Consider the following 12848-nt stretch of genomic DNA (forward strand, 5'->3'; position numbering starts at 1 on the left):
TAAGAGAGATTTTAAGTGTTGTGTTGAAAGGAACTCTGTGCTGGTGAACAGTTTTTTATTTTAATTAAGGTGTATTAATTAATTAAAACCCAGCCCGTAAAGTCTTCTTAGGCCTTCCGGATGGACAGAGAGGGCGTGGTAAGTCCAAATCAAGATGGAGCGACGGTATCGACATTGACGCCAGAATAGTAGGACTACCGACTTGGAGGACGACGGCGCTCGATCACGAGCGGTGGAGGAATCTTCTGTGGCAGGCCAAGACCGCTCGTCGGTTGTAGCGCCGGATAAGTAAGTAAGTAAGTATTAATTCAAAGTGATGTCAATGGAGAATCTGCTGTGCCACGAAAAAGATAGACGATGAGCTTGATGGCGTGGTGGCTCTAGATTGAGATAACCGGACATTGATTCTTAAATCCGGATTGTGAAATGGAAAACTTCTCGGGTGTAACGTCCGTATAGTATTCTCTACGGTAAGTTCAACTTTTTTAAAATACTCATCGGTTGCTACTCTGTCCACCACCATAATGTTGCTCTAAACCTAACAGAAACCGGAAAGGCCATCAACATCGATTAAGTGAAGTGAAGGGACCTTCCCAAAAACAGGTACTGAGGTAAGCATCGTTCCAACTAACTTCGACCTAATTACTGGCAATTGTCTTCCGCGTGCCGGTCCGCTTTCGCGCCACAAATGCTTCCACTGAGATCATCACCCTTCAATCGATCCATCACCATGCGGCCCGTTGCGTTCACGTCCAATCGAAAACGAAGGGAAGAGGATGTGAAAGGGGAGTAGCATTTGTCTGTGACCCCGACACTAGTTCTTCTGGGCCAATGCGAACTGCGTGCACCCCAAAGTACGATCTCTAGTGGCCGCAGACGATTTGCTTTTGGATTAGCTGCAGTAGCGGCGTAAGGCCAACGGGAGTGTCTGCAGCACAACCAACAAATAAAAAACCCGAATCATGCTTGATGCTCATCTCAAAATGATGTTCGTCATCGGTTAGAGGCTGAAGGTTGGGAGGGCGTAGGATTTTAATTTCCGGAATCGTGCCCCTTGACCGGATGGAGGTGTCAAAGTAGAGCAATAGACCGTTTTTGAGAAGGAAGATTGCTAAGGTAAGCGGTGGGAGGCTAAATGTAAGATTAATGGACTTTAGGCACCGTACCGCGGCAAGTACACACTCCACCAGCTCCGCTTATGCTGATTGGGTTCTTCGATTGAGTAAAAACCAGTTGCCAGGAGGCGCGAGAGAAAGTGTGTGTGTGTCCCAAATCAATGAACTGTCGGCGGGTGTCCTATACCTTTCAGTGCTTCCCCATCAGGTGCCTTCGGTTGTGCCCATGGTTTCTCTAGTCGCGCACTGTTCATGATGTTTACGCGATCATCGCCTTTTTTGTCCATGATCATGGCATTACGGCACAGTGAGGATGAATCTAAGGCACGGAACGATTTCGACATCTAAAAATGCCTTCTCATCATAAAAGTACCGATATCATAAAGAAATTAAGGGGCCCCTCACTGCCTCACTAACGGTTACGCCGCTTCTCGAAGGCACGACCACCACCAGTCCCCTTGCCGTCTGCTGTTGGAACCCTTGATTCTAACCTCACATTTTACAACATCTCCCAAAAGTCCGTTGTAGAGGGCAGTAAACACGAAACCCCGGATGTGACAGCGACCTGGCCGATAGTATAACTCCCCGAGCCAGCAGCATAGCATTCAGCATACATTTGTGTCTGTTTGAGGCGGCGCTTCCACGCTCTCTAGGGTTCATGTTGGTCCGCACACATATGCACGCACAGACGCACGCACGTTCTTTTTCAATCTAATCTAATTTTATAGCGCATTAACACTTCATTTCAGACATCCTCTATTCATTGGTCTTGTGCGCAACGTAGCGATGAGCTTCAACAATGGCTGCTGGCGGCCGTCCGCCATGCTTCACGCACTACCATCGCTGTCAGAATCGGGATCAGCATCAATCATGGTGTTCTGGTAATGGGACGGTGATTGGAAACAAAGTCTATCGGGCTCTTCCCTGTATACGCGACCATTCTGGGGCTGGCAGGAGACGTGAGAACGGAGGGATATCAAACGCGACCACAGTTTCGAACAAACACCGACATTGCAACTGGATGCAGTAATGATGTCCATCGCAAGATGAGACAGGGATGCGGACGAAGGGGGTTAGTTTAATGCTGACCCGCTCCCTTCTTTTCACATTTGACCTTCTCTTCTGGGATTTTCGGGAAAGAGGATGTTCGGTCTCTACGGTCGAAGATTTGTTGTGATCCTCCAATTCATCAATCGGCCAGCAACAGCTGCACCGAGCAGCAGCGGAGAAGCGGTGATCTTCAAATTACTCTATCCATTCACGGGGTATGGAAGAACTCTGAACCATCCCGAGCTCAATCAATCGATTGGTTGTGCTCGGGTGTGTCTCGAGTCGGCCCCGGGTACATGCCCCAAGAAACATCGCGTCGACCTGGAATCAAATGCCAGGCTCTCCCTCTTTTAATGTTCGACGTAGGTCGATCGTCTTTGCTCTCGTTTCAACGTCAATTAAACTGTCGAAGAAACGAAACTGGACGGCTCACCTCGATCGGGGGCCCAATTCCTACGGCTTCGGTCGTCGTCGTCGTCTGCTCTACCTTCACCAGGGTAGTGCCCAGTGGAGCAGAACCAAAGAAAGATCTCCAGCTTAAACTGTGCCCTTTAACAGTGACACGTTAAACTGCCTTCGCACCGATTGTTTTGCTAATTTTGGAATTATGTTCAATTGATCCGTAATCGATTTCGCACTCGCCCGAGCGGGCGGGAGTTGAGCTGAGGCAATCGTGCAGTGCTGCAGGCGTCAATAGACGCACTCCTGACGGGCTGTGTATAGGGGTGTGCGGGCGCGCGCTCTTGCAAAAGGTCCATCACGTGTAACGGGGCTTTATGCTTGCAGCTTCGTCGCTTTTCAATGGAAAACTCCCTTCTGTCGATCGCGGGGTCGACGTTGCATCTCGTTTGCCCTGCCTTGCTGAACGGCAAACAAAGACCCGGCGGTGCTGTACCCTACGGAGTACACGTTCGTGGTACGAACTTACAAAAACCAATCTCACAAAGTTACACCTTCACGGGCGCACATCACTAGCTGTAAGACCACTATGTCTGCCACCCGTAGGAAGGGTCTCGCTCTTTCTTTCGCTCCCTACGTCACTTCTAGCGCTAGTGGTCCTCTAACCGAGCCCCGCGAACAGCGCAAAAGTCAAACGAAAGTAGGAAAACGTGTTTGCCGCGACCGTCGCGGACGTAAACAACCAAGCTGCTTGCTGCTGCTGTTGCTGGGGATGGGGTACCTTGGGGAGGATCCAAAGTTGCCGCTATATAGTGTGGTCGCGTGCAAACGAAGAAAGCACATCATTACGGTTCCCGGGGTACTCTGCAGACGCGTGCATCGTTGCTCCACAAACGTGTGCTGCTGACGCTGACAATCTTATTTTAACCGGTTCCACAACCGATGGTGACGGAGAGTTTGGAGGAGGGTCGAACCGGTCCTAGTAGGGGCCAATGTCGGTGCATCTGCTGCATCCCCCCCCCCCCCCCCCTGGGCCGATTGCCACCAACTCTACTGACTTCGCCACCATTCGCCCGGCGATCGAGGGAGTGACAAAATGTAAACAAACCATCCTCTCGCTCTATCTCCTCCATCTACTAATGTACCGCTTGCGATGCTGATGATCATGACGAAGATGATGATGGTCGTCATACAGTGTTTGCGATGGGGTTGAAGGAACGGGGCATACGGTACCGAAGTCCGACGAGAGCTGCTCTGCGGTTAGCTGCGGTTCTTGCGGAAACTGTATCGTAGTGCAGATGGCACGAAGCAAGCGAAGCCGATCAACAGATGAGTCCCGGTGCAACACGTTTTCCGTGTTTCGCAGCGGTGCGGTATCGGGTGTTGGTCTTACGCCATCCTAACTTATGGCATTATCGCCGACAATAATGAGCCGCTTATGGTAGCGGCTAGGGTTTATATGGTAGAACCGGGTGAGCATTGAGCCCGAGTCCGGAGATTCACGACGATCGCAGGCTCTAGCTTTGGTCAGGTGAGGCCATTTATTAGCTCAAACAACACCCATAATCGGTGAGCGACGGCATTCGCAGGAATGTGACCGAATGGGCCGTAGGGATCAGCGGATAAATGGTTCCACATTCTGTGACATTACTGACGTCTGAAGGCTACGTGCGTGCGTATCTATAGTGAAGCTTGATCGGTGTCCATTTTTAGCTAAAACCACAATCGATGCATTGAGATGCTTCATTGTCACCTGTTTTGGAAGCGGCCAAGGAAGCAGGAAACATTACTTGATTGTGGCTTAGCGAGATGATTCCTATGGGTGTACCAGGACGCGTTGGTTCGTGCAATACCGTGGGACTGTTTACCGAGTTCTTACCAATTGGAGGAAACAAAAGTTCCCAGGAAGTACCAGCATCATAACTCCAAAGGTACTATCTCTAGAAGGAGTTCTACACACACAAAAAAAAAACCCAGAGTAGATATAGTACCGCCATTAACACACTATCATCATCATAATCATCACCGCCAGCCTGATGGTATCCCCACTGTTCACAACAATCATAATAAAGGCGGCCTAAAAGTCAACTAAAATGTTGGTACGGCCACAATTGCGACTATTGTGTAACAAGAGCTCCCAGGAATCCGAGGACAGCCGACAGCATAACGGCCCATTACATTAGATCCAATTCAGGCCGGCGTGTGTGAGGTCCCGGTCAGGAGAAGAAGGTACGAACGCGACATCGCTGGGTGGTCTATGGTCTAGCCCCCATGATGGTTACATGTTTATCTTCTTTCCTTCCAAACATTGAATGCCCCAACTACCTACCAAGGCGGGAGGAGCATCAACCGTCTAGTGACAATCTTGACGGAACACGGAAGCTGGCAGCTACAGGGAATCGACGGAGTTGTCCCTAAGCTTCCCTCTATGGTGTGCCCGAGCCTGCTGAGTTGTGTAACTGCATATCATCATGAAGTGAAACATTATCTCCAAGCGTCATTCTTCTGCGGTCGCAAACCGAACTACCTTAGCTTACAGCTCCGGAGGCGGGATCAGTAAATAAATAAATAAAGTCTCACACCGCACACCCTCACTCACTCACACACACACACACACACACTCCGTTCCATCCGGTCTAGAGCCGTAAAGGGGAAGATACATATCAGAATCGGAGGCTGTTGGTGCAGCGTGTGTACGCCGTGGAGCGTAGCATAAGAACCTGAATTCAACCTACGGAGGGCGGTGGTGACCAGCGGCACCAGCAGCTACTCTCGTTCGAGGGTTGAGTGACGCTCGTTGCGGGTGGTGTAGTATCGGTTACGTCGTGGATCGCATGCACATCACATGGCTCGAGGCAGCGATCAGATCATGGCCTGACGGTTTAGATCGAGTGTCTCCACGCGAGTAATGCAGTTGCAACGCGTTCAGCTCTCTCCGCGCAGTTATATGTACACGACGCGTACGGGTGCATTCTTCATGAATATGCAGCCCCACACAACGGCATTCACTTGTTCTCGGTAGAACGATACGACAGGCACGGTGCACACACTACACGTGCCCGGTGGTAAACTCCACGCCGTACTGCTACACGCTCGAGCGACCTTTGCAGTTGTGCACGGCGATCATGGCAGCTACAATAGCGCTACAGCGCCGGGATTGCATCCACCTTTGCACTGGCTATCCATCTTTGCTGGCACGGGCTATGGGAGATCGTGCCCCTTCACTCACCTACTGACATTTGCGCACATCTTGGTACCGCGGTCCGAGGGCCACACAATTGTATAATCTTGTTAAAGCAGGAGCTGGCAATGGAGTGCGTTTTTGGTTCGAAATGGTTGATCGCAGTACTAGGGCTGCGGTCCGCGTACGCCGAGAGAGGTGGCGCTAAACTCACCCACCTTTTCCTTGGATTTAGACTTATGCCGACGGAGGTCAGCACTAACCTGGCCTAGTTTTACATTCCGGCTTCGTCATCAGCTGACCGCCACCGAACGTGCGTCGGTGGATATTTATATCCCCAGAGAGGCAGAAAGCCACAGTTGGACAAGGTCCAGAACTAGCCGTCTAACCACTTCCTGAATTCGGCATGGAACTGCTGCCCGCTAGCGGGATATTGAAAGTGGAACCTCCCGTGTCTCCTCGGTGTCGAGGTTGAGTAGCGTTCGCGCGGTTTTACGATTCGGTAGCCGAAGCGGGACACCAACTACCCTATATAGATCGCTGCGGTAGGATTCGTGAATCACTTCGTCGGGACCAAACCGGGTATGTTCCGCAAAGCGGCTTGATTAAGTCGGTAGCCGACGGTAGAGTGTCTTAACGCACAATAGCCCCCGATTGTGGCCAGAATTATCGTCGCGAAATCGGGTGACGGTGATGATCTCACTGGCTGGTTCCGTTGGAATGTCGGCAGCTCACAATCCGCGCATTTGCTCCTCTTTCTACGAGTGAACGATACGCTGGTAAGCCGCCCCACACCCAGACTAACCGGTAGGCGACCGTAGACTGTCAATTAACGAGTGCTGCTGTTGTTGGCGCCGCCCAGAGTTGCCACCACGGCTAGTGCAACGAACTTTGCGTTGCATGTGGGCGCAAATACTGCCCGTTCGGTCAAACAACGGAGCGGGACTATATAGCTTGGGAGAAGTACCAAAAGGGAAAGCCTTTGAGTGTGATATTTGTTGCCAAAGCAAGGGATCCAAATGCAAGACGATGAAAGCGGGTACTAAAGAGCTATCTTACATATTGAATCCATTAGGATCAAGGCAATTAGAATGATCTCCGGGAGGTCGCTTACAGCGTCGTTCATAAGTTCTATCGTGCAGCTGTCGACGTCGAGGTTGATGTTTACTGTAGACAGGCATGATCGAGCATAAACACCCATTGGCGCACTATTTTCAGCAAACTACTGCATAGCATAAACAAACACGTACTGCACAAAGATCTCTTTGTTGAGGACCAAAGTTTGAGGCGTCCAGCCGAACCTAGTCCATCTTCCACGATCTCTTTGTGTCTCGATTGCTAGCGTTGGAGGGGGGCCAATGAAACTCGGAACTACGCGGATAAACAAGTGCCACTCAATGCGGAAGATTTATTGGCCTAGAATCCAATATGCATGTTTGTTGCGCATTGAAAACCTCCTTTATGATACGAGCGCGGAGCCAGAAAGTGGTACTGCCGGCCAACGAGTCGAGCTCGAAGCTACCGGACAGAAATGGTCATGAACATTCTTCACATTCTTCCATCGTCATCGATCGCCACCGAACCATCGGAAATCATTTGTCGCCACACTGTCACAGTCGACCATAGCTCCTCCGCTGGCGACACAAGGTATGCTAAAGCAGATTGTTTGGTAAGCAGCCCGTAACGGTATAGACTTAATAGTCGGAGCCGCTGGACAGGGAACCCTCCCCCTCTCCAGCGCTACCCTAGAGGTGACTGTAAGACAATTAGACAGGCATGCATTGCGCGACGGTAATGCTACGGGCCACTAGCTTCTGTGCTACTGTGCTGTGATCGGCCCCAAGTTCAACCGATTCAATCAGCATTCTCTCACCACGACGCCCTCCCCCTCGCCGCTAGTCTCCATCGCCCCTGCGAACGTTGAGCTTTTATTGGTTTTCTAGGTGACGCAACGGTCAGTGCTAGTCAGGTTTATGGTGCGTACACATCACCTGTACCTCCCATGACTCTGGAAATGATTTTATGTGTCAAGTGATTTGGTCTTCCTTGCCCATATAAGAACGGGGATATCGTTTCGTTTCGATATCTTTTCGCAAAACAATACTCTGGCGCTGGGTACGGGGTATAACGGGGTATAACTCCTTTATCCGATGTGGACGGATGGTAGACAAGGTAAGACCCTCGCCGGTTCACCGTGGTTCGCGAAGTGAAGTTGTACTGTCGTCACAGCGGCGTGTCCCAGCTGGCTGCATAATCTCGCAACGAAGCATGCGGACACATCGGGTAGCTAGTTCCTTAAGGGGTTTCTGGGGACCTTGGAATGTCAGGGAGCTTTGATTTGATGTGATCCCAGCGCTCTCAGGTTCACGGTTGTTCATGTGCAGACGTCGGGTTGGCCAGCTCCACTGCATTACAGTATCACTTAATTCCCAGCAGTCAGTCCTATGGGACTGGCGATTTCTTCCCGTTCCCGGTTCCCGGTTCCCGAAGCCTTCTCGAGACAGAGACATTCCGTCGCAGATCGATGACGGCGCTGTTCTTACTTTCATTGCGCAAGAGCAACTTCCTCGGGACGCAGGGGGGGAACCGATCATATGCAAATATATAGTCCCCCTCCTCCTCCCGGTCCATCATGTTTCAATCACAGTTCCAGCGTTCCAGAACACAACAAGCACACTTCAAGACGCCGGCCGTGACGAGCATGTAGCAGCACCGGGAGAAGGAGTAAGCAAAGGAAGACGCTCTCCGACGCTGTGATGCGCGAGAACGCGTGACGAGAAGAATTTGAATAATTCATTTCAAGTGTCGACATAATGAGTCGATTGTTTTGGTACGAACCCACACTCGTCTCTGCCAGTGGCGTTCGCCGTAGTTGCTTCTTTGCACCGTTTGCAGCTTCTTTTTCTTGCCCAGTTGATGTATGCTCTCTCTCTCTCCGTATACACGACGATATGGCTTTTCATGGATCGCTTCTACAGCCGCAACAGCTCGCTAGTGACTGCGAGAGATCGCCGTGAAGAATGGAGTACGATTGTTCGCGTTTTTTTCCACCCGGCAGGAATCACCTCTTTTGCTTCCTCTTCTATAGTCGCTACAGCCAAAAACAAACACGAGCATTTGGATTTCTAACTCTATCGCTCCTATCGGGGGGGAACTCTCGTGGGTCGTTCAACAGACCGTCGCTGGATCGATTGTTAAGATTTCCGTGTTCATCTTTCTTCCATTTCTACAACCGTCCCACACATCCACCGGCTTTGCCCGAGGACCGGGACTGGTGATTGAGTTATGACTCACTTTATGACGGCGAGATGTGGTTAGATATATGAGTTATGATGAGGTGCCGATAGAGCGTCATATGTTACCACCGGGCGACGGACTGCTTCTCGGTTTACGATCGTATACCCAACTAATGTAAGCTGATAAACCGTTAGCACATCCTGGTTTGTGGAGTGGATCCAATTTGATGCTTCGATAGATTTCCTGGAGCTGCTGGAGAAGATTATGTTGCAGCACGATCGTAGCCGTGCATTCTCAAACACGATCAGTGAAACGCTTGTACGTGATGTGCATATGGGTGCTGCAGAACGGCACGTCGTCGTCCACCGATTGCGACCGTTTGCAACTGACCTTGATGGATACGACAGCGAGAGATTGGGTTGAACACAGCTTCAACACTCGGAGCATTGCGAAAGGTTCCCCCCCTAATGCATGCCATTTGGTGCTCAAACTCAAGAGCGACTTTCAAGTGGCTGAACGCAATGAACCAGATCCCAAAATATATGCCAAACAAGAGCGACTTCAACTATATCGCCGGAGCCGGATTAGGTTTCCCAGAACCGTTTAGTCAACTGTTCGCCACTATAGTAGTGGTACCTCCAGCGTACATCTAAACGAGGTCGTGTCGCGTTGTCCCTTGTAGGCGCAATTGATGTCAATTGCAGTCAATTGGAGAGATCCCTCAGGCGGTCGTGGTATCGAACCCAATTGAGATATTACGTTTTCACACTTGGAATTCGCGGCTCCTTCGGCATCGGTCTCGAGAGGAGGAAGTGATCTACGCAGCTGCTTAGCGCATATCCACAGCATAACCATGCTGAGCGCTCTACTGTGACCCCTCTTGAGATGGAGCGATAAGGGTGGATGGAATTCAAGTATCTTTCGAACACCGATCGTCGAAGGCCGATAATCAAAAAGCGATCGAGCGATGGATCCCAGCGAAGCCGCTTAATCAAGCGACGGGCAAGCATATGAGAAGGATCGGAACTTAGTTGTGCGATAATTTATAGGAACCGGCACCAACGTCGCCACGTCCAGAACCCTGACCTGGACTAAACGGCAGCAGGCAGACGGACGGCAGGCGTACAGACCTAACACCACTTGGAGGGCGGCGGCGCGTGGGTCGATCGTTCGAACAGGAATTCGCCTTCTGCTTCGTCGTCGTATTTTATGTGCTAGTCAGTCCTTCGGCGATCAGGTCTCGGCGGAGGATGTTGGACGAAGGAAATTGGACGATTTGAAGCGCGTAGTCAGGCGGAGAAAGGGAATCAACGAAAAAAGGATCTCCCCTCCGGGACGACGCTCGCGATCGTAATTTATGATGGGCGCGGCGCAGTCCCCGCGCGTTCCGAAACGGTTCTTTCCGATTGATCCTTTGCGGGGAATTGTAAAACAAAATAAAAATGAAATAAATAGAAACTGGTTCGCCGCTATCAGTTTCTCTCTTTCTCATTTTTTCGTCCCTTTCCGTTTCGACATTCTCATTCGGAAATTTGTTTTCCTCGTTTTAGATCCCCAGGAGAATGGAGAACCTTCAAATGTTTATGTTTCTGTTTTATCCTCTACGAGAGTCCTTTCGTGCCGACAGGAAGAAACCTTGATACCTTTCTACACACACACACACGCAAGAGCATGTCGAGGGAATATTGGATCAACATAGTTTCACCGTGTCCGCGTGTCTGGCGCGGGCACCAGTCTAATCTGGATCGTCTCGTTTTCTAACCGCCTCGAAGGGTCACGCAAGGCCCAAGGGTCTCTTCTCTCGCCGTCTCGTCTTGCGCGGCCTGAAGGTAGGTTATTAAATTAGAGTTATCGAAAATTATTCGACTTTAATGGGGCTGGGAACGCCCACGGGTCAACGTGAGAACCTGCGCCTTCCTGTTTCTTCACCCGCGCGAGAGGGCAGAGAAGTAGAAGAGCTCGAAGAACGGAGACGAAGATGCCCGTGGAAAGCCGGGGCCAGATATTAAGGCGTTCTGATGAATGAACGGCGTTGTTGAACAGAGCTTAGAGCTAACTAAGTATCTCGTCTTCATTCATTCTCGGTATGCTCGCTGGAGTTTGCTGATAGTGAGCTGAAGTATCTAATAGGATTTTCCCTCAAATTTTACGAACCATTCTCCAATCTTCAGGCAAACGAACTCAAGATTGTTGAATCATATAAACCGTGATTAAAACATGACAAAATCCTGCGAGAACCCTAGTGGAATACGAATCGATGGTGGAAGCTTTGGAAACAGGAAGACCGACCATCGGGCCCTGGCTGGTAATTTGCCTAATGAAATGGTTCTTCTCCTTTCACCGGAACCACGGAACCGATTCCAGCTCCAGCAGAACCTCTCATGGCATCCTCTCGCCAGCGCCAAAAATTCTTTTCCGCTCCATTCGCTCCAACCATACAATGCAAGAACTCGGCGCGCAAACATATTAGCAGCCCGGGAATGAGCTGCTCGCTGCTAACGATCACCGAGAGCTTCCTGTGTCGAGGAGGTCCACAATCATCCTCCGCTATATAGACGCTCGATCTCATTTGAATCTCATTCGCCAGCGGGTACACGATGGGAACCATGCCAATCCCCGGTGGGACCATCTTCTTTGGAGATTATCATTATGCCCGAGGTGCGTGGCACACACACACGCAGACCAGTGCACATTCGAGATTCGATGGTGCTCACGTTCCAGCAAGCCGAATCCAAAATCCAGTAAAGCGTTCCCAATTGAATCTGCGCCTGCGTTTTGCCGGATGTTGGCCACGGTCAAGAGCTCGGTTTACATACCAAACGCCGCCTGCCAGCCCACCGCCCGCGTGGCTCCACCCTAGCTGTGGTAATTTTTGTTTGTTTGTACAGTTTGCACACTACGTAGCGCTCCCCGGCTACAACAAGAATCCTAATGAGATTTGGCACGGCCATGGCGCACTCGCCGAGCGTCAGATTCGTTCGGAGGTCCGAAGGAATTGAGGAACGAGTAGAAGATCGTGTGCGCCTATTACCATTTGAAGTGGCCCCCCCTCCTCCGGAACAGCTAACTCTGGTCCTGGTGCTCTATGATCCAGCCGGAGCGCACAGTGAGCCCTTGGAAGGCAAACTAATCGCATTCGCCACAGTCGAGAATCCGGCGTGGCAAGAATCTTGCAAGACATCCGAGAGGCACAATTCCGAGTTTCTACGAGTTTCTACTCCCCGCGTCTACGGAAGAATCGGCGGAAAGAATCAATTTCCCTTTCGGAGCAAGGTTTCCCGGCCAGCCCACGATACGCTCCCGCCGTTGCTGCTGCTGCTGCCAAAAGCCTTCGAATGCGGATGCTGATCGGATTCGATCGATCGATCGATAATGTGGGCTGCCGCACTTTGGATCGCGGGCCCGGGCAGGGCCATCGGCGGAGAGGAAGAGGGGGGAAATCGGTGCCTAATTAACTCGTTCTCTGCCAGCAGCAGCAGCGGCAGCGTCCGCCGATCCGATTCCGGAGCGCGCTGGCTGGCGACCGGAAAGATTAAATTACTCCGATATCCGATGAGAATGCTGAATGCTCAATGGTTACCACCTTCGGAAACCGTGGGCATCGTGAATGAGCTACACCAACTCGTTCTCTTCTATTGCTACTTCCGTGGTGCCCCGGGGGGTTAGGGGAGCCCCACCGTAAGTGCGAAACGAATCCAGCACTATGGGTGCTTCAGTCGTGTGCTGTTGTGTTGTAAACTAGATTAATTACTTCCAAATAGAACAAACATCTAGCGGTAGCGGTAGCGTTGATCGTCGCGATCGCCGGAATTGGGGACTACTTCGATGATGGAACATCGATCACGTGTCATTGAGCGGCGATGACA

At 51.0% G+C, this 12848-nt stretch overlaps 1 protein-coding gene across 2 annotated transcripts in view; it reads right to left on the reverse strand.

Annotated features, from left to right (window-relative positions):
• LOC125959116 (signal-induced proliferation-associated 1-like protein 1) overlaps window positions 1-12848 on the reverse strand; it is a 72288-nt gene that overhangs the window by 7427 nt on the left and 52013 nt on the right. The gene's annotated exons all lie outside the window — the stretch shown is intronic.

This window comes from Anopheles darlingi, chromosome 2 (genome assembly GCF_943734745.1).
Source record: "Anopheles darlingi chromosome 2, idAnoDarlMG_H_01, whole genome shotgun sequence".
In the NCBI taxonomy this organism is placed as follows: Eukaryota; Metazoa; Arthropoda; class Insecta; order Diptera; family Culicidae; genus Anopheles; species Anopheles darlingi.